The sequence below is a fragment of the Mesoplodon mirus genome (assembly GCF_964341445.2).
Source record: "Mesoplodon mirus genome assembly, chromosome: 5".
Classification (NCBI taxonomy): Eukaryota; Metazoa; Chordata; class Mammalia; order Artiodactyla; family Ziphiidae; genus Mesoplodon; species Mesoplodon mirus.
The window spans coordinates 95,283,416-95,309,839 of NC_138980.1; the positions used below are offsets into that span (position 1 = coordinate 95,283,416).

The 26,424-nt window shown below is 36.9% G+C and overlaps 1 protein-coding gene across 4 annotated transcripts in view; it reads right to left on the minus strand.

Annotated features, from left to right (window-relative positions):
- Nucleotides 1-26,424, minus strand: part of FER (FER tyrosine kinase) — a 479,199-nt gene that overhangs the window by 170,398 nt on the left and 282,377 nt on the right. The window lies entirely within an intron of this gene.

Sequence of the window (26,424 nt, forward strand, 5' to 3'; positions counted from 1 at the left end):
GCAAACTTCTATCAGAATTATCAGCCTTCAAAATGATAGTATCCCTGTAACTAGAACACAGCATGCACTCTCCTCCCACCATAAGGCTTAGGCTATGCTATTATTTGTCATTTCAAAAACGTTGTGTCATAAGTACATGAGGGAATCTCATTTTCCAAGTAAAATTTCCAATCCTCACTTGATCATAGAGAATTATTTTATACCCAAATTACATTACTAAGAGCTAATTTTTCCACAACTGGTCATGAATTATAGCTGTCTATTCCACTGCATATAGTCCCACATCTTTCCCAAGTAATTTCCTGTAGAGTAATAAAGGAACAAACATCAATTACAGTATCATCAAGGTACACAAGATCAGTGATGCAAACATGATATTATAAAAGAACATCCCATTATGTGATCTCAAGAGCTAATCAGTACTTAGGGAATATTTTATCATCTAAAATGTCTCAGGGCTTCCCTGGTGGCGCAGTGGTTGAGAGTCCGCCTGCCGATGCAGGGGACACGGGTTCATGCCCTGGTCCGGGAAGATGCCACATGCTGTGGAGCGGCTCGACTCGTGAGCCATGGCCACTGAGCCTGCATGTCCGGAGCCTGTGCTCCACAACGGGAGAGGCCACAACACTGAGAGGCCCGTGTACCACAAAAATAAAATAAAAATAAAAATAAATTAAAAAAATAAAAAGTCTCAGCTATAAGAGCACACAATACTGTAATGTTAGAAAGACATATTAGATTAAAAAAAAAAGAAGTAAGGAAAAATGAATGAAGCGGGGTGGGAGGAGAAAGGAGAGAAGGAAAATTAGGGAATGGAGCAAAGAGAGAAAGAAGAAAAGAAAATCCTGGAATGATATATTTTGTTCTTGATTTTTAAAAAATTTAACGTTAAAGTATAGTATTCCCCCATTACACAGACTGAAATATAATTATGAGCTATAGAATGAATTGTAACAAGTAATCAAACACCTTGAAGTAAGAATCCACCCTAACTATGGTTTAAAAATGTCCTGGACTGCCATCTGAATTACTTTACCTTCTGAAACACCACGTGACAAACACTCAACCACCACCCTCTGATTGTTCAACAAGGGGAACAGCAATGATTTTTAAAAACGGTTTACAGGTATATTCTTTAAGGGTTCAGAATAACCTCCACAAGATGTGCTACTTTAGCATGTGGATTATTTTGAGCTAAAGGCAATTGAGACCCTGTGGCCTCAAGGCAAAGCTTTACTTCTCCCTTAAAGAATTTAAATTGTGGGCCTTACCCATAATAAGAGCTATTACCAGAAATAAGTTTTTATGACCTATCTGTATGACAGGGCAAATATCCAATTACTAAACATCTGCTCTTCCTATTTGTGAATTACCCTCCTTCTCTCTGAAGCCTCACGCCCCTATCCCATCCCTTAGCTCAGGATGGCATATATACCTCATTTTACGTTTCTAACTCAACTTCTCACTCCTGTGGGGTTCCTGTATGTACAAAATTAGATCCGATATTCTCTTATTAATATGTCTCATGTCAATTTAATTCTTAGACCAGCCAGAAGAACCTAGAAGGGTAGAGGAAGTTTTCTTTCTCCATGACAAGTCTTTCAACCTAAATAAAAAGCCAGAACTATAAAGGTACTGAAAAAATATATAGCAGAATATCTTCATTACCAAGTATGTAAAGAAAGATTTCTTAGACAGGACACAAAATGTGTATAAAAGAAACAACTGGAATTCATCAAAATTAAAAACAGTTGTTCCTCCAAAGGCTCTTTTGAAAAAATGAAAGTCCAACTACAATCTGGGTGAACATTTTTGCAATATGTATATTAGACAAATATTTTGTATGTAAGACATATAGAGAATGCATACCTCAAAAACAAGGTGACAAACAACCCAATTTTAAGAAACTGGGTAGAATACTTAACAAAAGAGAAGGACAAATAGACAATAAGTACTTCAAGAGATGTTTAACATCACTAGTCAGTGACACACAAATACAAACCAAAATAAGATGCCACTTCATACCATTAGAATGAAGTGCCAAAAACAGAAATATAGATCAATGGAACAGGACAGAAAGCCCAGAGATAAACCCATGCACATATGGTCACCTTATCTTTGATAATGGAGGCAAGAATATACAGTGGAGAAAAGACAGCCTCTTCAATAAGTGGTGCTGGGAAAACTGGACAGGGACATGTAAAAGTATGAAATTAGAACACTCCCTAACACCATACACAAAAATAAACTCAAAATGGAGTAAAGACCTAAATGTAAGGCCAGAGACTATCAAACTCTTAGAGGAAAACATAGGCAGAACACTCTATGACATAAATCACAGCAAGATCCTTTTTGACCCATCTCCTAGAGAAATGGAAATAAAAACAAAATAAACAAATGGGACCTAATGAAACTTCAAAGCTTTTGCACAGCAAAGGAAACCATAAACAAGACCAAAAGAACCCTCAGAATGGGAGAAAATATTTGCAAATGAAGCAACTGACAAAGGATTGATCTCTAAAATTTACAAGCAGCTCATGCAGCTCAATAACAAAAAAACAAACAACCCAATCCAAAAATGGGCAGAAGGCCTAAATAGACATTTCTCCAAAGAAGGTATACAGATTGCCAACAAACACATGAAAGAATGCTCAACATCATTAATCATTAGAGAAATGCAAATCAAAACTACAATGAGGTATCACCTCAAACCAGTCAGAATGACCATCATCAAAAAAATCTACAAACAATATATGCTGGAGAGGTGTGGAGAAAAGGGAACCCTCTTGCAATTTCGGTGGGAATGTAAATTGATACAGCCATTGTGGAGAACAGTATGGAGGTTCCTTAAAAAACTACAAATAGAACTACCATATGACCCAGCAATCCCACTACTGGGCATATACCCTGAGAAAACCATAATTCAAAAAAAGTCATGTACCAAAATGTTCATTGCAGCTCTATTTACAATAGCCAGGACATGGAAGCAACCTAAGTGTCCATCAACAGATGAATGGATAAAGAAGATGTGGCACATATATACAATGGAATATTACTCAGCCATAAAAAGAAACAAAATTGAGTTATTTGTAGTGAGGTGGATGGACCTAGAGTCTGTCATACAGAGTGATGTAAGTCAGAAAGAGAAAAACAAATACCATATGCTAACACATATATATGGAATCTAAGAAAAAAAAAAAAAGGTCATGAAGAACCTAGGGGTAAAACGGGAATAAAGACACAGACCTACTGGAGCATGGACTTGAGGATATGGGGAGGGGGAAGGGTAAGCTGGGATGAAATGAGAGAGTGGCATGGACATATATACACTACCAAATGTAAAATAGATAGCTAGTAGGAAGTAGCCGCATAGCACAGGGAGATCAGCTAGGTGGTTTGTGACCACCCAGAGGGGTGGGAGGGAGGGAGACGCAAGAGGGAAGAGCTATGGGAACATATGTATATGTATAACTGATTCACTTCGTTATAAAGCAGAAACTAACACACCATTGTAAAGCAATTATACTCCAATAAAGATGTTTAAAAAAAAAGAAAAAGAATGAAGTGCCTTGTATTTACAATAGCCAAGACATGGAAACAGACTAAATGCCCATGGATAGATGAATGGATAAAGAAGATGTGGTATAGGGGCCTCCCTGGTGGTGCAGTGGTTGAGAGTCCACCTGCCAATGCAGGGGACACGGGTTCGTGCCCCGATCCAGGAGGATCCCACATGCCACGGAGCGGCTGGGCCCGTGAGCCATGGCCACTGAGCCTGCGCGTCTGGAGCCTGTGCTCCACAACGGGAGAGGCCACAACAGTGAGAGGCTCGTGTACCGCAAAAAAAAAAAAAAAAAAAAAAAAAAGATGTGGTATATATATACAATGGAATATTACTCAGCCATAAAAGGAATGAAATAATGCCTTTTGCAGCAACATGGATAAACCTAGAGATTATCATACTAAGTGAAGTAAGTCAGACAGGGCAAGACAAATATATGATATCACTTATACATGGAATCTAAAAAAAAACGATACAAATGAACTTTACAAAATCAGAAAGAGACTCACAGACAGAGAACAAACTAATGATTACCAAAGGGGAAAGGGGGTGGGGAAGGATAAATTAGGAGTTTGGAATTAGCAGACACAAATTACTATATATAAAATAGATGGGGCTTCCCTGGTGGCGCAGTGGTTAAGAATCCACTTGCCAATTCAGGGGACACGGGTTCGAGCCCTGCTCCGGGAAGATCCCACATGCTGTGGAGCAACTAAGCCCATGTGCCACAACCACTGAGCCTGCGCTCCAGAGCCCGTGCACCACAACTCCCGAAGCCCGGGCACCTAGAGCCTGTGCTCTGCAACAAGAGAAGCCACCGCAACGAGAAGCCCGCGCACCGCAAGGAATAGTAGCCCCCGCTAGCCGCAACTAGAGAAAGCCTGCGCACAGCAACAAAGACCCAACACAGCCAAAAATAAATAAATTAAATAAATAAATAAAATAGATAAACAAAAAGTTCTTAGTGTGTAGCACAGGGAACTATATTCAATATCTTGTAAAAAAAACTATAATGGAAAAGAATCTGTAAAAGTTTATATATATATACACACACACACCTATATATGCTGAATAACTTTGTTGTATACAAGAAACTAACACTGTAAATCAACTATATTTCAATTAAAAAAAAAGTGCCTTGAAGAGCGTGTGTCTGGGATGTCTCTCAGATCTTTTATGCTTGTTTACAGTTGGTGACAGGATGAGATATTGAAAGGACCCTTAACTCTTGTAATTTAAATAATGACTATGGTGTTACCTGGGGGAAAGATGAGGGGTGCTATTGTCAGGGTAGAGGTGTAAGGAGAGAAATGGGGTATTAAATGGGATGTGGAATGCTTACTACTGCCAGAATAGCTAGGGGTCACTCCTGATTTGAAGTCACAAAAATAACCTTTCCACTGTTTAGTCTGGGAGAAGACAAGGCTGGGAAGAGGACTAACTGCATAACCAAAAACCCTAAAATTGAAGAGAAGTCAGTTAAGAATAAGGTTGCTCTTAATCTGTTTTAGCTAAAATGAAGATCACAGAGAAGGAGCCTAGAGCCTCAGAATTTAGATTTGTGACTCCATCTGTAAGAGGGAGGGACAAAATACCCAAAGGGGATTCAGTGGCAATTTGATAACTGCAATTTTGTAGAAACGTGGATAGAGGGGCAAACTCCAAACTGTCAAATTGGAAAAAGGCAGTAGCACTTAACACATGCTCTGAAGAGGGGAACTTCCCAACTCCGCCCTTAGACAATAAACAAAATACTCCTACTGAGGCTGCTGAGTGATTGAGAAAGACAAGCAACTTTAGTTACATGATGATACTAAAGCTTCACCAAACACTATGCCTCTGGCTCAGGCAATGATGGGTATGGTAACAAAAGGAGGTCCAACTCTTACATAAATTTATGTCAAGGGAACAAAAAGCAAACAAGCAGAGACTACATCAGAAGATAATTCAAAGGTAAGGTTAGGGAATAGGGACATTAAGTAACATGGAGTTTGGAGAATGGAGAGTTGCCGAAGGAGCCTGGATCCTTGTCTTCCCCACCATCTTTATTGACCTCTCTTCTTTTCCCCTTTCCTCCAAAGCAAAGTCACACTCAGAAGGGTTGCCAGAAAGAGCTGCAGCTCACTCCTTAACAACTGTCCCTGATCTGGTATCTCCTACAGAGATTATACCACATATTCTTGGCTTTATCTTTACTCTTTTTTCTATAGAGGAGCAAGGATACTTGTACAACCTTCTTGAATCTGGAGAAGGAACAGAAAGGATGGAGGCAGACTGCCTCCAAGAAACAGGAATGGTAACATCTTCCCTGGTTTCACAGATTAACTGAATGAAAATAAAAGTTGTACTAAAGTGTAAGTCAATAGAAGTAAAACAGACATAAAAATATGCATTAAAACCATAATGAATACAGTTGACAGTTTTACTGTTTCATCTGCTTGCTAGTGATTTGTGACCATATAGGAATATCCCCAAACCTATGTTCAAAACTAATGATTAAATTTGTCTGATGTTGACTCTACAAAAAACTTGATTTAGACTCTTCAAATGTTCTTGACATTAGGACTCTACTCCTTAATTCATGAATATTAACACATCATTACTATGGTGAAAGAAACATATACTTCCCCCATTTATCAGTTATCTCTGAAAATGAAAAAAATAACATTTTGAAACATCAAATTATTTGGGCTAAACTGGACAACTCGTTTTTAAAGGGGGGAATGGAAGACAACTCTAAGACCTGAATACATTTTTTAAAACTATGAATTTCTGGGGAATTCCCTGGTGGTCCAGTAGTTAGGACTTGGCGCGTTCACTGCCGAGGGCCCGGGTTCAATCCCTTGACGGGAACTAAGATCCCACAAGCCGAGCAGTGCGGCAAAAAAAAAAAGGAATTTCTGGGTTTCATCAACTGATCAGATTATTTTCTAAAACTGCTTAAGAGCAGATTTAAAGTCAGTCCACCATAGTACAGGCAAAGGAAAGTAAGTATTATCACTTGTCTGAAATCCAAACTTTTGTAAAGAAAAGCGGGCGACACATTTTTAACATGTTCCCACATACACTTGCTTACTAAATCTCAGAAGAACCCCCATTAGATTGGCAGGAAATGCATTATCTCCACTTCACATTGAAAACCAAGGCCTTGAGAAGATAAAATCCTGACTGTGATCACACAGGTACTAAGTTTCAGAGTTGAGATAAGAACCTTGATGTTTTGTCTTTTGGCCCACTATTCCAACACATTCTTCCTTGCCTTTCATGGTCTCTTCAGTGTGGTAAAGAATATTACATTTAAAATGAAACTCAGTAGTATAATAATTTTCTGAGCCTAAATAATACATATAAGTATATTATGTCAGGTAATTAAAAAGAAAGGTCAAATATAGAACATACTATCTATAACCTGAATAAGTGCCATTAATATTTAAAATCTTAGATATTTACCTACAATATATGATAAATGAGCATTATGTTACCAGAGAGCCAATTCATGCCAAATTGTAGAACTACCCTAGAGGTAAAAATTTTCACATATATAAAGTCTCATTGAGACTTTTAACTGTTATATTTAACATAATTGATTGCAAAAACGTTTTTCATTTGAGTTATAGACCAGGAAGGTCAATGAAGCAGCTTTGAGAATTGAATCATCTTGAGCAAAGAACATATGGGCTTGAGGCAAGTCAGCTAAGAGATATGGGAATTCTGCCTAAAGTGCATCTTGCATAATTGTTACACACCTCCTGCCGACCATCTCTATGGCAATAACATTGATTCCAGTTTGCTCACCTCCCCAGAACTTCAATCTATTTTCTAACTACATTATAAGTTGTCATCCAAGTCCCAATTTAGAAGCCTATATTGGGAGTGTAGATCATCATTTATTTCCATGGGTAGCTATAAGTACAATTTTAAAACATGGTTGTCATGGCAACATTTCTCAGTCAAGGTTTTAGGATGTGTCAAGTTTATTTGTATTCTCTTCCTGAAAATCTTTGGCCTCCATACTTGTGTTAGCAAATGCTGCCGAGTCCAAACTACCCACTGAATGTAGGGAGAAATTTGTTTAAACTTCAAAGGTAACGCCAGTTTTACCAACTTTAATAAAGACAAGGAACAACCAGCAATTCTAAAAGTAAAGTAACCTAAACAATGAGAAATATTTAATTAGCTTGTATTAATAAAAATTCCAAAGTTTTTTTTTTTTTAATTTGTTAAAGCATTGAAGGTTTCTTGATTCCCAGGCTTGTGCTTCTACCACTAGTACCTATAAAACCTTACCACAATCTTGGATAGCCTTTAAGTCTTTGAATACTTGTCTAGTATGCTAGGAATACTGCTCCTCTCTTGAGGAGAATCACTATAGCCCATTCCTGCTATTGAATATACTTCTCCAACTCTACTGGAATAAAAACACCAAAGAAATATAGATTGGCAAGGACACCAATCTAGATTTCAGAGTGATCTAGTCCAACCTTCTGCCCCAACAGTGATAGGCCATCCATCCATTCATCAGTTTAGTTATCCACTCCTTCAACAAATCTTTATCAAACACTGCTACACGCAGCAGATGAGAATCATGACTTTAAGCAATTAAGAAATCACTAAAACACCCAGTAATGAAGAACACCCTATTTCATTAACGAAGCCAACTTAATTTTGAATTATTCTAATTCTTACAAGGATTTTATTATATTTAACTTTTAATCAGTTGGTTCTAGTACTAGGAACACAAAGGATGCACCTCCTCTGTCTACTACCTAACAGGGAATCATACGTTTGAAGATGAAAAGCACATCCTCCTGAAGGCAAGGTTTTCCGATGTTAAATGTCTAGCTTTCCATCATTTTCTCATGTGAAGTGACTTCTAGACATTTCTGAAATATATGTAGTGGTCATTAACTATATCTGAGAGCACATGATAGTTAAATTATAATGAACAAATATTGTGATCTACTTAGTTTTCTGAAATGTATGTACATCTCACATTACCTTTCTGGTTTTATGTGCACAAATAAAGGAAACAATATTACAATCTTCAAACTTTTCCTTCATTACTAAGATTATTTTACTAATATCTTAGCACTGTATATTCGTTGAATCATCAAGTATGATATAGGGAATAGTTTTTTTTCTATTTCTAAAACAATTCATTTGAAAATTATTAGTAGGGAAACAGTGTATTTACAAGAAGAAAAATGTGGCAGGACATAAACATTCCCAACTGATTTAAAAGAGTTTTTACTGAACTTTTGAATATATCCCAGTTTTCTAAGAGAGGTTTTTATAATTGAAATGTTTGTTTTCTGTATTTTTATGGGCAACTTTGTTGAAAGATGACTTTGTGATGAATCTTGTCAGTGATATGATAAGTAGAAGATGCAGGTACTGTAGAGCTAATGTTAATACTTGATATCCTTATTTTTTTACAACTTAAATAACAGACCTTAAGTAATTAAGACTGTTGTCAAAATTTTAGGTCAAACATAAAATTCACATAACCATAATAACCCAGTAAATAAACAACTAAGAGCTTCTCAAAATTTACAAGTATTTCTTCTTAATGATGAAAAATAAAAAAACCATGGGTAATCTTCATGAATGTAGTTTAACATAAAGAGCTTTAAGACTAATAGTAAGCAGGAACTGCATAATTATTACTCTAATGATATGTCAGTGCTTTAGTGGTACGTTAAAAAAAATCAGTAAATTACTGCATTACAAGTAGATATGAGAGACTAGAATGTAAGAAATAAAAGTATAGAAGTAATTTTTTCTATAGATTACTTCTTATCTTTATTAGAGTTATTTGCATTTTGTAGCATCAAATATTTATATCAAAATTCCTCTCTGACAGAGGAGGGCAAAAAATGTTGCTAAACTATACAGGTAAACGAGTCTAATACTGGATTTTTTTTAATTGAAGTATAGTTGACCATAGTGTGTTAGTTTCAGCTGTGCTGCACAGTGTGGATTATATTGCCTTATAGGTTATTACAAGGTACTGGGTATAATTCCCTGTGCTATACAGTAAATCCTTGATGCTTATCTATTTTATGTATAGTAGTTTGTATCTGTTAATCCCGTGCTCCTAATTTGTCCCTCCCACCCTCCCTTCCTCTCCCCTTTGGTAACCATAAGTCTGTTTTCTATGTCTGTGAGTCAGTTTCTGTTTTGTGTATACATTCATTTGTGTATTATTTTAGATTCCACATATAAGTAATATCTATAGTATGCCTTTCTCTGAGTTGTTTCACTAAGCATAATATTCTATGACCACCAACACTGCAGCAAATGGCAATATTTCATTCTTTTTATGGCTGAGAAATATTCCATTGTGTGTATATACCACTTCTTCTTAAGCCAGTCATCTGTTGATGGGCACTTGGGTTGTTTCCATGTCTTGGCTATTATAAACAGTGCTGTTATCAACATTGGGGCACATGTATCTTTTTGAATTAGAGTTTTTGTTTTTTCAGGATATATGACCAGGAGTGGAATTGCTGGATCATATGGTAGCTCTATTTTTAGTTTTTTAAGGAACCTCCATGCTGTTTTCCATAGTGGCTGCACCAACAGTGTAACAGGATTCCCTTTTTTCCACATCCTCTCCAACATTTATTATTTGTAGACTTTTTAACAATAGCCATTCTGACCGGTGTGAGGTGCTACCTCACTGTTGTTTTGATTTGCATTTCACTAATAATTAGAGAAGTGGAGCATCTTTTCATGTGCCTGTCAGCCATCTGTATGTCTTCTTTGGAGTAAAAATGTCTGTGTAGGTTTTCTGCCCATTTTTTGATTGGGTTGTCTTTTTGATACTGAGCTGTATGAGCTGTCTGTATATTTGGGATATTAATCCTTTGTGGGTTGCATCATTTTCAAATATTGTCTCCCATTCCATGGGTTGTCTTTTGGATTTGCTGATGGTTTCCTTTGTTGAGCAAAAGCTTTTAAGTTTGATTAGGTCCATTTGCTTAGTTTTGCTTTAATTTCTTTTGCCTTTAGAGAATGACCTAAGAAAATATTGCTACAATTTATGTCAGACTGTTCAACCTATGTTCTCTTCTAGGAGTTCTATGGTGTCATGTCTTACATTTAGGTCTTTATTTTTGTATGTGATGTGAGGGAATGTTCTAATTTCATTGTTTTACATGTAACTGTCCAGGTTTCCCAGCACTACTTGTTGGGATTTTAATATTTCACGAACTCCCCAGTTTTCCTACCCTTGGACAGAAGGCAACTAAATGAAAAAATCCTGCAGTGAAAGGTCCAAACAATATGAGCACTGCACTGGCAGCATCTGCTGTAACACTTTATCGTATGTGTATCCTGATCTTCCCAAAAACTTAGAATCCCAAAGGATGCCTCTCCTCTAGACCTTCCTGACCCTCTTGTCCTTACCAAATACTCTTTAACAGAGTACAAATCTGTCTGACATTACCTCTTTCTATCATTACTCTAAGTCTCCCACATATATATATATTTGTTTGCAGAGTCTACTCACTGAATGTAACAAGAAATTTGTTTAACTTTCAAAGGTAATATCAGTTATACCTACTTTAACAAAGACAAAAAGAAATGGGCAATTCTAAGTTAATGGGCAAGCTAAGCAATAACTAGATGACTTAGGTAAGCTAAACAAATATTCAATATAGTTCACAGATTATTAACACTTGGGGGTTTTATCTTAATATTTATTTTGAGTGTTGTTTTTACTGACATTATCCTGAAACTTTTATGTAATATTTTGGAGTATATACCTATGCTTCCACTATCTCTAGTTAGGAGATTTATGACATAATGTGCATCTGGAGTTCACCCTCATCACTAAGAGAGGAGGTGCTTCATCACTTGGAAGAAGCAAATACTCCAATGGGCTCTGGCAGTAATATCCATAGACTCCATATTCTTTAAGCTTAGTACAACTAGCATAAAACGGCTTTCTTTTTTGTTTTTTCAAAAGCCATCGGAATGCACCTGATACCTCTGTATTTCTAAATAGATGATTTAAGTCTTATCAAAGAGACATAATAATTACAATGACAAATATTGCTAAAAAACTATTGATATCTAAAAAAATCTCCCAAGGATAATACTTTTTTAAACACTGAATTGTTTAAATACTCAGGACACTTAAAAATTACCTAAAAAGAATTTTTTTTTTTTTTTTTTTTTTTGCGGTATGTGGGCCTCTCACTGTTGTGGCCTCTCCCATTGTGGAGCACAGGCTCCGGACACGCAGGCTCAGCGGCCATGGCTCACGGGCCCAGCCGCTCTGCGGCATGTGGGATCTTCCTGGACCGGGGCACGAACCCGTGTCCCCTGCATCGGCAGGCGGACTCTCAACCACTGTGCCACCAGGGAAGACCCCCTAAAAAGAAATTTTTGAAATTTGCAAAATTAAATATTCTAAGTCCATTTTCTTAGGAATGATGTGATTTTATAACATCTTGAGGCCAAATTTCTCATCTGTGAATATGATCAATCCTTGTAAATCACACACTTTTAGGGAAAATGGTAATTCTGTAAAAAAAATATGAATAATTTGTACTCAAAATCAGTTCTAAGAAATGAATTTAACTAACCAGGCTTATTGCCCATGTTTTACACAAATATTTCAAAGTAAAAAGAAATTTAAATAAAGTAACAGAGATTAGAAGTTCCATTAATAGTTAATCCAATTTTAGCACCATATTCTAAAGCAGAATACCATGACAATTCTATTTGCTAACTCAAACCTTGTTTCTTATTTCTTAGAAAATCTTTGGCTTTCAGAAATAAACTAGTAAATATGGACAAAAGTAGAAGCAGATGCTGAAACATAAAGAAGCAGTATTGATTAAAATGCTTCACAAAGTGAATTAAAGGGAAATTTCTTCTCAAACAGTTAAGGTTAAAATTCATAGCTAAGCTATCAGGTAATTTCCTAATTAATTCCTTATGTTAGAGTGAATTTTTACATGTCAGCCCTTCTTACAAAGAAACACATCACAATAAATATCTGAGAAAGCATATTTAACTCACAGAAGTTGATATAAAAAAACTTGAAAGTTTATTCAATAGATCTGATAGCTTCTAACTTCTAACTTCATCCATTCTAGTATCAGAATTGTAAGTAAAATTAACTGACTTGAGATGCATCATTTTTTTTTCCTTTCCTTTTCTGAAAGGGATGCAAATAAGAAATGGGGAACAGAAGAGTGAAAACTAGAATACACTTGTTACTACTATGGCAATAACAATAAAATGTAATTATACTCTTTTGGAAGAAAGCAGGACTGAAGAGAGCAGTCAAGAGGTCCAGTCTAGTTCATATAATATACATGAATGTGCTCTATATAGTCAAAGAGACTACTATTAGGAAAGATTTTTCCAGGACTCACTTTGAGGCACAATATAATACACAAGAAGATAACAGAACAGTCTGGTATACACCAAGCTATGCAACTTAACTAAAAGAAAGCCAAAACAGTGAAATAGCATGTTGGGGAAGCAATGGAAGCTGAGATACAGCACAAAGTCTGGCTCCAAATCCATCCTACCATGTATACACTGAATTGTGCTAGAAATTCAAAGATATGTGAATTCAAAGATGAATTAAACACAGTTCCTATTCTCAAGGGCTTTAATATAAGCATATGGAGAGTAAAGAGTCAGAAGTATGAATAGTCTAGACCTGGAACACTGAGGTGCATGTGGTCAATACAAAGATGCATAAAAAAGCCTTCACAGAAGAGGTAGAAAGGTTTCCCAAATTTCTCAGAGTAACTTTTCCTTAATTTCCTACAAGTTACTAAACTAAGAAAACTATAAAGTTCTTGCTTTAGGTGGTCAGAAGTCATACACAGTCTTTGGGAAAAGAAAACAGCTATGCTATTCCCTAGCGTCCTTGAAAGGAAAAGGAAAAGGTTATGTAGAAGCTGCTTGGGGTGAGAAAAAAAAAAGGCACAGGAGGTATGTGTTTCAGTGCAGGAGTGAAGGATAGGGGTTGGTCAGGGATCGCAATGTTTCTTTTATCTGTGATGGATGATTGTCGTCATTTCACCAACACTAACTTTCTTCTTCCCAGCCTCTCCTCAAACTAGAGGCTTTGTTTTTCTCTTTCATTCCCACCAAACCTTTTCCCCATATACCAGGCAGCAGTCTCTGCCATAGGCCACAGGAGCCATCACTCCTATGGAACTCAATGTTACAACTACACTGGAGGGGAAGAGGTGAAACGCTAGGGAGAATATATAGTCCTGGAATTTCAAGACAGACTCAAAACATGAGGGTATATTCTATTAGACCCTTATGAAATGGTGGTTATGACCCATACGTAAAATACATGATCAATACATTTAAGAATCCAAACATCATTGCAAACATTGCTTCTCTAGGAAAGTTCATCTCCAAAGAATCCATTAGAGATAAACTTTTAGAGTACACTCTGTTCAAAATGTTATTTAAAGTGTCACATGACTAATATAACTGATGATAAAAGTCAAAGAAAAGAAGCCATATTGTATTAAATAACTCAGACAAAAAGCTTCATAAAGGGGTAAAAGTTAAAAAAAAGAGGTAACAGTTAATTAACATAAGCCTTGAATATGGTTATAATTCTGATATACTAAAAGGAGAAAATAACTTCAGCAAATGCATAGAAAAAAAGTGCAGATCTTCTAGGTAGAGTGAATACACCAATATGGTAGAAGCAAAAAGTTCTTAAAGGGGGTAGTGTTGGGTGGAAAAACTACAGATAAACTTTCTGACCAAACCATGGAGAGCTTTAAGGACCAAGCAATTTAGTATTCACTTAATCTTATACCCAGGGAGAGAGAGAGGGAGGGGAGAGGGAGATACTGAAAGACTACTGAAACAAATAATGGCTGAAATTTCTCCAAATTTTTCACAAATTTGGAAGACACAAACCTACAAATTCAGGAAGCTGAGAGAAATTTACATAGGATAAACCCAAAGAAATCAGTTAAACTAGACATATCATAATTATACTTCTCAAAATTAAGGACAAAGAAAATGTCTGGAAAGCAGCCAGAGAGAAATGATATATTATCTATAGGGAAACAATTCAAAAGACAGATTTCTCCTCTGAAACTATGGGGTTCAGAAGGAGGTAGCACAATATTTTTCAATTGTTGAAAGAAAAGAACTGTCAATTGCCACTACAGGTGACAAGACTATCTTTTAAGAATAATGGAAAAATAAAGACATTCTTGGATGAAGGAAAACTAAAAGGATGTGATCAAAAATAAATATAAACAGAGTTGTAATATTTTCTTTCTACTCCTCAATGAATTGTTTTCTGTACCCCAGATACTCCAATGGGGCAGATACTGAAGCCAACAGAATGTTAATTAGGATAGAAGAGACATAGGAAAATAACTCATGGGACAATTCCCCTTTAACTTTCATTTAACTTCGTGTGAGGAAAGAGTTAACACAACAGATCAGTTTCACTTGGTTCCTGCTTACCTTGATAGCATACCCTTAGTCAAAACTGAGAACTTCTGGAATGTTCAAATGTTACTGAGTAATGTTAGTCCATATGCCTCAAATGGCAGGTCAAGATGAACATGTTGTTAGCTTGTTTAAAATAAACCTGAAGAGTCATGCTGTGCATCTGGTACCTGTTTTGAGGTCCTCACCATGGCTGGTCATGTATCAGGTATGTGATCAGCTCCCTCTCAGAATTCTGGACTCCAAGACTCAGAGTTTCCTGAGCATATCTCTGCAGTTTGTAGGTGGAAAGACATGCCCATGCAATTCCTGCATAAACAGGGCAAGAAAGCCTGTACTCTCCTTTGCTGTTCCTGCTGTTCTCACATGTATCCTTTGTTGCATAAATCTTAGCCTTGAGTATAACTTTAGTAAGTCTGTGTGAGTCTTTCCAGTGAAAGAGTGAACTAGTACATGGGGTGGGACTATCAAGACACTCAGGGCTTTCAGGTTCTAGGTTCCTCAGGCAGCAAATGGCAGAAACAGTGTTTGAACCCACATCTTTCTGACTTTGCTGGCTATGTCCTTTCTAACAACTTATGCTGCCTCCCCAAATAGAGTAATATATTTAAAGCAACGCATATGACTCGTTCAAGTTCAGAGACTGACTATCATGCAATTATCAGTTTTAATTAACTGAAACACAACGAGTTATACATTCTATTTCAAGTTCTAGTCCTAAAAGAAGATTTCTAACTTATGTTTTATATACTTTGCTTTCAGCAAACGATTGTTATGTAATTCAATTATAGATTGCTCTTCACTGAACTGAATTGACTAGATTATAATATAACTTAAAGCCTTACATTTTGCACATTCACAATTTGGGGGTCAAAAAATAAAGTCACAATTAAACTTTAAAGTTGTAGTTAAGTAAAATGACTCCATATACCTGGCAGAATTATGAATGAATTTTGTAAAATTTTTATATAATCTATAACCTAAAATAAGAACTTCAGTCTCTAGACCACATATTCCTACTAGATGAGATATGACAAATATCCCATTTTCCCATAGTACCTCTATCAATTTTTCTATAAAATTTAAAGAAATCATAAAAAACAAGAAAAAATTAAGTCATAATAATAGTTTCCACTTTCATGAAAACACTAGGCTTTTGTAATCCTTCATTTTTGCACATGAATAGGTATAATAATAGGCATGAGCTATAAAAATAGCTACAAATAAAACCTAATGACAGCTTTAAAATGTTAAAACCTGAATTTTAGAATTACTTTGGCTTCATAAAAGTAGCTATTTTAAATGAAGTGAACAAAGTAGCAAATAAGCAGCTTCTCCTTTGTTCTATGGAAGACAACTAGCCACAGTCTGCCTGGGCTACAGGGGACTAATCGTGCTTCTTGGTGGACTGCCACAGGGTGCAGATGGTCACTATTTATTATGCCAATTAATCCCTGCCAAATTGCTCTGGGATGGCTGTGCATTTCTTCCTACAGTTATCCTTTTAAAGAGCTTTACAGGGACATAGGGACATATTTGAAATTAGATTAAGCAGATAACTCAGAGTGATTAGGAGTATGATTTAAATGAATGATTTAAGAGAACAGTCACTTCTCCAGGAAAAAAGCCCACCTAAAATACTCCCAATGATACTACAGAACAATCTTATCTATCCCTATATCTTTCCCATATTCAAAATTCAGTAAAAGGAGTTCTTCCATAAGGGTGAAGAAGAGATATATTTTAATGCAACATTTTCACTTTTACTTTTTTTTTTTTTTTTTTTTTTTTTTGCAGTACGCGGGCCTCTCACTGTTGTGGCCTCTCCCATCGCAGAGCACAGGCTCCGGACGCGCAGGCCCAGCGGCCATGGCTCACGGGCCCAGCCGCTCCAAGGCATGTGGGATCTTCCCGGTCCGGGGCACGAACCCGTGTCCCCTGCATTGGCAGCCGGACTCTCAACCACTGCGCCACCAGGGAAGCCCTTACATTTTTTTAGTAATTACTGCTGCCTTAAACAAATACAGGACAACTCACTAATACAATAATACAACCTATTCCCAAGCAAGAGCCAATGTAATATAGGTCCAACTTGAGAATTTAGTTACCAAAAATAGTGAAAATACAAGCTTTATCCATCCCATGGTCAAATGGATGGGAGTAATCCTCCAGTATAATGTATTTTTTAAAAAGGCAAAAACACAGACAAAAAAAATCTCACTACAAAAATTTAACACCTAAAGCAGATAAATTTCTGAACATATTGACACATGACATTTCAGAGCTTTTATTTTGAAGCCACAAGCCCAGTGTATAATCCTTAGAAGGAATAATTAACAAAACGTCACAATACAGAATGTAAAATGATTGTCAGAGTCTGTAATTTTTCTACTATTCATACTGAGAAATGATTGCTATCTCTTCTTTTATACACAGGTTTTCAGTCAGTCTGCTTCATTACTTGCTTAGCACATCTGTTCCACTCAAAATTTCAGCCACAGCTTATTTTTTAGAGTCCAAGGGTTATTCAGAATTTGATCAGCTTTATCATTTAAGTTATCAGGGCTGCTTTAGAATAACATTCCTTATTGACAAGTATGCAAAGTAGTCTGCCTGTCCGGAATCCACTTGAGTAGCTTTTAGTAATTGAATACTTGTTTAAATGCTCTATAAATTAATACTAAATAATTCAAAAGTTCTTTGCCCCCAAATGGTTATTTGGGAAAGACTTCCATTTATGACCTTAGAAAATATTTCATTACTGTATCTGCAAGTTATATAAAATAGTTTTTGTATGTATATGGTATACTTTTGTCTTTTGAGAGAGAATTTTAATTCTTATTTTTAATTCATGCCTACTCAAATTCCCTACTTACATTATAAACTTCTGTTTCTATTAGTATACTATTAATTGAAAAAAAGGCCGTATAACTTTCTGTACACATTAATATTTTTCAACTCACTTTCATTCATCTGAACTTTAGAACATCTCATTTTTCTTGACTAAAACCCTCAGAGCCAAAGTCACCCTCCAAAGGGAGACATGCACAGCTGGAATAAGTAAGAAAAACAAAAAACAAAATGCTGATACAGAATCTTTCCAGGTTCTGGAAACTGAATGACTAAAAATAACCAGCTAGAACAATATGCAGGTTCAACTTAGTCTATCAAATTCCTACAAGATATACCTTATTATTCATCCATTAATACTATGTCATAGATAATTATCCCTTTTGCTTATGGGATTGAGTTTAACAAACACAATGTGAAAGGCACAAGGGTTCATTAAAATGACAGCAAAGTATAGATTCTGTTTTTAGGAGTTTATTATCCCGTGAGAACAGGAGAAAGAAACAGATCTTACAGTACCTTTATCCCTAGAGAGCAAAAGAGATGAAATTTCTAGCTTGTTCCTTCTAGTCTTAGCATCTACCCTTGCTCCTGGGGACCTCTCTCCACTCTGTATAGGGGGTGGCAGCCTCATGAGCAAGAGATATGCAAGGAATGCCGCTTGTCCTCTCCTCAAGGAACACATGGCAGGGTCATTTTTGGGGGTCAGTGGAGTTATCTCTGGAACCAGACACTGGCAAAAGGCGGCTGAGTGGTATTGAGGACAATTCCATGGGATTTATCAGAACCTTCCTCTGCAGCTCCGAAGGCTAAAGGAACGTAGTGATCTATGGCACTGCAGCATGAGCCCTCTGTGCTATGTGGTGGTTTAGAGAGGAGGCTATGGAGTCAAAGTTCTTGGGCTTTAATTATGGCTGTGCTGTACTATGTCATCAACCTCATCTCTTTGAGCCTCTGTCTCCTTATCTCAAGATGAAGACGAAAACAGCAGCTACCATAGAGAGTGGTTCTAAACACTGAATGAGATTTTTATAAAGAGCTCAGTGCTTCACACACAGTAAGTGCTTACTGAACACTAACCATTCTCCTTACTCAAGAACCCTCAAACCTTTGGGAAGAGAGCAGTCCATCATCTTTCACACTCATCTGCCTCAAGCACCTTGTCTTTCCTTATTTTTTTTTTTTTTTTTTTTGCGGTACTCGGGCCTCTCAATGTTGTGGCTTCTCCCGTTGTGGAGCACAGGCTCCGGACGCGCAGGCTCAGCGGCCATGGCTCACGGGCCCAGCCGCTCCGCGGCATGTGGGATCTTCCTGGACCGGGGCACGAACCCGTGTCCCCTGCATCAGCAGGCGGACTCTCAACCACTGCGCCACCAGGGAAGCCCCTTTGTCTTTCCTTTTAAGCAAACCATGATCCTGCTCAGACCTTCCTTCCTTCCTTCAACAAGGATTTACTCAATGTCTATTAAGTGACAGTCACTGTGCTAGGCACTGGCTAAAGAAGGTGACAGAAGCCAGTCCCTCTGCCTGAGGAGAGGAAAAAGTGAAAATATGTTTGCAAATTACAAAAAAAAAAGATACAAAACACAAACAACACTGAGTAAAGAATAAAAGTGGAGGTAGCCATTTAAACAGACTGGTATTTAAACTGAGTCTGAAACCAGGCAGAGACAAGGAAACAATATTCCAGAGAGAAAGCACAGTTGGAACAAAGACTCTGAGACATGGGAAGAGCATGGTATGTTCAAGAAACAGAGTCCATATTGATCCCCTGAGTTCTAGACTTGGACATACGATTATATACTTGACACCTCTATTAGAATGTATAACAGTATCTCAAACTAACCAGGTTCATAATGGAACTCTATTCCTATCTCCAAAAAATGTGTTCTTACGGTGTTCCCCATTTCAGTGTTAACTACTATCTATCCAGTTTCTCAAACCAAAAATCATAAGAGTCATTCTTGAGTCTTTTCTCTGCCTCGTCTCCCATAGACAATGCATCAGGAAATGCTGCATCTACTTCCAAAAGACCTTAACACATCTACTTTCTGTCATCTCTAATCCCACCACTTAAGACCAAGTAAATATCATTTCTCCCCTAGACCACTGAAACAATCTTTTAACCTGATTTCTTGCTTCCATCCTTACCTCATAAATATTCTAAATGCATGAGAGAGTTGTAAACGATCTTTTAAAAAATGTAATTAAGAACTGTCATCCCTTTTATTAAAACACTCCAAGAGTGTCCCATTGGTCTTAGACTAAAATGCAAACTCTCTCCCATAGCATACTAGGACATGATCTTGTTCCCACAGTTCTCTACACTTATCTTATTCCACTTCCTCCTTTGAGGACCTCCTTACATTCTTTACATAGACTAAGTCTGTGGTTATTGTTGATTTTGAACTCTGTACATGTGTACTACAAAGTCACTCTACCTAGGACTTACTCATCTCTGTAATTTCTTCCATAGATAACCCATTTCATGTTCCAGGTCTTCCAGTCAAATTGTATCTCCTCAAAGAAACTTTATCTGACCATCTGATCTAAAATGGATTTCAAATGGTAGTATAATATTTCTGTGTTATGTCATTAACATTTGTGGGGCCCAATATCACTTATCTAAATATGTAGAAGTTATATATTCAGTTAAACGGTTACATAACTTATGTTCTATTACATTCCTTTGACAAATGTACCTCCCCCAATATCTGGAAAGTCAAATACTTCTCAAGAGTTCTGCACTAGAACATGGTGAGAAGAAACTAGCCATTAAAAAAGCTTACTTTAAGAAGAAAATAATCTGATGCTATAAGCAAAGTTTGATCCAGGCCTCATTCTCTAAGTTTGCTGCTTCTTTTCCCATTCATGATTCCATCCCACTCCTCAAGGAGCCTAGCATGTATATACACCTGTGGACACCCCATCCTGCACATCCAAGCTGCATGTGTGTGTGCCATGAACAGCCACCTGTTGGTTACCCTTCAGATGGTCTACCCTTGAAAGCATTGACCTGGATAGGCCATGGAGGTGGGTCCAGGGTTGCTGGGGCAGGGTGTCTCACATCGAGACCCTGAACGGGAATCCACCAACCATATGTGGGCACACACTCCGGGGGCTACAAACTCCTCAACTGCAGGCAGAGTACAACTGGTGGGGTGCCAAAGTGGAGCCACAGCAGGAGCTGTGTAAACTCCTTCTGGGTCTAAGGACCTCACCAGTTCACTTGTTTCCTTTTTAGCAACATTAAACTATAATTATCTTTTAACTTATTTGTTTACTTTTCTCTATCTCCTCCCTCTAAAAGGTAAGCTGCATACTTATAGAAGCTTTGTCTGTCTTGTAATGTCTGACACATACATTGCTGGTATTTAATAAACACTTGTTGGATTATAGTTCTTACAGTGATAACATGAAAATACAACAACTTTTAGAAAAAATGTTTCACAAGGTCACGTTTTGCAAATAAATACCTACCAAATCTAAGGAAACTTAAGCATTTGCATTTCAACTAATCTTATTTGTGTAAGACTTACAGTGTAGTAAAAGTTACCAACTTTATAAGATGGCAGATATGTTATCCTAAAGCCTTAGTAATTTTATAGAATATTAAGATAAATACTGAGAATCTTTCATTATAAACTAAAGGCTAATAGGTAGGAAGAAACTGGTCAATGAAAAGGCTTACGTTTAGAAGAAAATATTCTAATGTATTTTACATTCAGCATATGTAGAATATTCAAAACATGATTCTAGCTACAGAACTTAACAAATTGTTAGAACACTAAAAATGAAAAGCAATTTCTGTTTCTGAGTTAAATTTTCATTAAATTACTTGATAATTATTTAAACATACCACTATACTATGCATTTTGTATCAAATTGTATCTCTTCAAAGAAACTACCCGACTGTAAGTTTCTTGATTTCAAGATGAAAAGAAGGATCCAAGAAGATTCCACAGCAGAGAATACAATATTATGGCCCCTGATATCACTCTTATTCAGGTCAAGGAAAACTTAAAAAGGCTGATCGTTAGCCAAAATTTAAATTTTATAATGCTCCTGCATACCAGCTAAAAATCTAAGTTTGTTAATTATAGTGGTAGTAAGATAGCACTGAATAGAGCAAAAAGTCATCGTTTCTTTGAATGTAATCATGAGGTGGGTGTGAAATATTTTGGCATTTGTGAGAACAGATGTGTTAAAGTAGCTACACTAGAATCATTTTACTTAATATGTGAAGCAAAATACTGAAAATAACTTGAAGTTTAAAAAGAATAAAAAAAACAAAAAGATCAAAAGAAAGAAGCTGAACTATCAATAGAAGTTATCTCTAGGATTTGAATAATAATTATTTTCTTCTTTGTATTATCACTTTTACTATAGAATGCCTATATTAACAATCAGAAAATCAAATGTTTTCTTATAAAAGAAATACAGTGAATGAAATAGGTAGAAATGTGGTTGGAATTATGTAAACTTCTTTGAATAAACTGAATAAATTTGTGGAAAAAAACAAAACCAAGGAGAAGAAAGGTAGAATGATTCCTTAACTCCTGATTATACGTATACTAATGTCATGATGGACTTTATGTTTTGAAGATAATAAAAATGCCATTTGATTCAGAGTATTTCTACATTGTGGTAGAGACCAGAGACATGACCAAATATATGCTATATTATATTTTTTATGCTACATTATTTATGACTATAAAGTAATATTACATATTTAAATATTAATATTTAAATTAATATTTTTAAAACACAATTTCTAAGTAAACTTATTCCACAAATACTGCTCTTGCTCAAAACACTTTTGGGAATCCATTTTAAAAATTGCCTTCAGAACTTAAGAACATTTCCAATGTTAGCAGATGATCAACCTATGAAAGTAGAATTTTGTAAGGTCAATCATTAAGAGTCAAATCTGGTGGGTGTGATAGGTGGTCAAACTTGCTAAAAAATCAATTTGACTGCCAAGTAGTAAGACCCATTTTGTATGGTTCAAAAGTTACCCTGTGGGCTTCCCTGGTGGCGCAGTGGTTGAGAATCTGCCTGCTAGTGCAGGGGATATGGGTTCCAGCACTGGTCTGGGAGGATCCCACATGCCGTGGAGCAACTGGGCCCGAGAGCCACAACTACTGAGCCTGCGCGTCTGGAGCCTGTGCTCCGCAACAAGAGAGGCCGCGATAGTGAGAGGCCCGCACACCGCGATGAGGAGTGGCCCCCGCTTGCCGCAACTAGAGAAAGCCCTCGCACAGAAACGAAGACCCAACACAGCAAAAATAATTAAATTAATTAATAAACTCCTACCTCCAACATCTTCTTAAAAAAAAAAAAGAACCTGCCTGCCAATGCAGGGGACATGGGTTTGAGCCCTGGTCCGGGAAGATCCCACATGCTGCGAAGCAACTAAGCCCATGTGCCACAACTACTGAGCTTGTGCTCTAGAACCCGTGAGCCACAACTCCTGAGCCCACGTGCCACAACTACTGAAGCCCGTACACCTAGAGCCCGTGCTCCGAACAAGAGAAGCCACCGCAATGAGAAGCCCGTGCACCACAACGAAGAGTAGCCCCCACTCGCCGCAACTAGAGACAGCCCACAGGCAGCAACGAAGACCCAAAACAGCCATAAATAAATAAATAAACAAACAAACAAATAAATAAAATTTATTTTTAAAAAAAGTTACCCTGAAGTCAATCACAAAAGAAATCAATTTTAAAGCATTTTTAGGGAAGCACAGCATTGTTAGACTTTTTCTTCTCCAAAGACTATCTTGATGATAATAAGCATAAATCATTATCAGAATTCTTTACATTAGTCTTAGAACTTTATAGAAGTAGCTAGATTTACATGTACCAAAGGTTCAGTTTGGGAAGGAAAGAGTTATCAGCAGCTTTGTGACTCACTTCTTCTCTGGCACTACAGGGAAGAATGCCAGAAGGAATGAAGCACCTCCATCAGACCTCCTTGTAAAGTTATGAATAGACTGGTTTTCAAACCTCAGCCTGCATCAGAATCACCTGGAGGACTTTGCAAGATTGATAGGTCTCACCCCAAGACTTTCTCAGTAGGTCTGGCAGATGACCCAAGAATTTGTATTTCTACGAAGTTCCCAGGTGAAGTTGATGCTGCTGGTCTGCTGATCATACTTTGACACTACTACTACTATTTTTGTATATACCTAGGAGAAAGTTACCAGGGAGGGCTTACCTATAAAGTTAAGCCAGATACAACTGGTGTTCTAGATTGGTTATTGTAGACAAACCTATAATTTTAGGACTTATGAGGGCATGCCTAGCTAGAGAATAGGAATTAGTTACGTAAGAATTTTTTTTCTGTAAAATTAAGGGACTGAAAGAATAGCGTCCCCAAACCATACACTGGTTGGAACTTATCTGTTAATCCAAAACCAAAACTTATCCTCCTGTGAAGAAAGGGACACTTTCTGAAGCTGTATATCAATGGACACAAGCCCCTCAGGGAAAAAATACATTTGTGCCTGATTTCTGCTTTAGCTTTTGAATTATTATAATACTTTGGTGTTGGATGATAGCTGTGATTTGCCTGAATCAGCTTTGACATTTCAACCTTTTGTGTTAAGACAAGTGGTTTCTCAAAGTCACATGATTTAATAGTGGTATTACTCAACTAGCTATCAAACTTTCATATTCTTGTTTTGCATTTTTCCTTATTATTTATCCAACCAAGGGCTAGGCAAAGATGCTCAGAAAACAACATGGGGGAAATGCAAGTCTACAACTTGAGCCCTTCTAAAAGTTCATATTTTGCTTAGAGAGCACAGTGAATCCTTTAAAATGCTGTGGGAAGTAACTCTTATAGCTATGACATTTTAAAAGATTACTCTATGCCACGCACTATAATGTTCACATGTGTATGATTATATATGTATGAATCCATTTAAATCTGTAGAAACCTACCAGGCAATCATAAATCCAGTTTATAGATGAGGAAATGAAAGTTTAGACTGATAAATTTACCCAACCTACATATCTGCGTTGTCAGGATTCAGTTTTGATAGTCAAGTCTGTATTCTTCACTGCCAAACTACAGTGAAAATTGTGAAAAGGCAAAAGATAATCGAGAAAAAGGGGGTATAAAAACCTTGGTTACCTAGAGTTCTCTATATGTATAATCCCAATGATAAGGTATTATTTTAACTCTGGATCAACATCATAATAGATTGTTTATCAACCTTAAATCTTTATATGCTCAATATGAAGACAAGTATGTTTTTAAATGGGCAGGATAAAGCAAAAGTATTAACTTTAATGATTCTTACTAATGCTTTCTAGTCAGTGCAAGTAATTTCTGTGGATAATCTGATTTTTTGGATAAGACTCCAAAAGTACAGGCAACAAAAGCAAAAAAAACAAGTGGGACTACATCAAACTGAAAAGCTTCTTCACAGCAAAAGAAATAAAAAATAAAAGGCAACCTGCGGAATGGGAAAAAATATTTGCAGGCCATATGTCAGATAAGGGGTTTAATATCCAAAGCATATAAAGAATTACTACAACTCAATAACAAAAAACCAAACAATCCCAATTTTTAAAAATGGACAGAGGAACTAAGTAGACATTTTTCCAAAGAAGACAACCATACAGCCAACAGGTACATGAAACTGGTACTCAACATCTCTAGTCACCAGGGAAATGCAAACCAAAACCACAATGAGGTATCACTTCACACCCATTAGAATACCTATCATAAAGAAGACAAGAGATAACAAGTGTTGGTGAGGATGTGGAGATAAGGGAACACGTGTATATTGTTGGTAGAAATGTAAATTGATTCAGCCACTATGGCAAACAGTATGTAGGTTCCTTAAATTAAAAATAGAATACCATATGACCCAGCAATCCTACTTCTAGGTGTATATACCTGAAGGAAATAAAATCACTATCTCGAGAAGATACGTGTACCCTTGTTGATAGCAGCATTATTTACAATAGGCAACTCAGGAAAACAACTCAAGTGTCCACTGACGGATGAATGGATAAAGAAGTTGTAGTGTATATTTATAAAATGGGGCTTCCCTGGTGGCGCAGTGGTTGAGAGTCCGCCTGCTGATGCAGGGGACACAGGTTCGTGCCCCAGTCCAGGAAGATCCCACATGCTGCGGAGCGGCTGGGCCCGTGAGCCATGGCTGCTGAGCCTGCGCGCCCAGAGCCTGTGCTCTGCAACGGGAGAGGCCATAACAGTGAGAGGCCCGCGTACCGAAAAAAAAAAAAAAAAAAAAAAAAGGAATATTATTCATTCAGCCACAAGAAGGCAATCTTCCCATTTGCCAACAAGATAAATGGACTCTGAGTGCATTACACTGAGACAAGTCAGGGAATGACAAATACTGTTTATTATCATTTATATGTGGAATCTAAAAAAGCCAAACTCAAAAAGACAGATAGCAGAATGGTGGTCACCAGAAGCTGGTGGGTGGGAGAATTTAGAGTATGTTGTTTAAGGGTTCAAAATTGGAACTAGCAGACAAATAAGTCCTGGGGAGCTAATGCACAGCA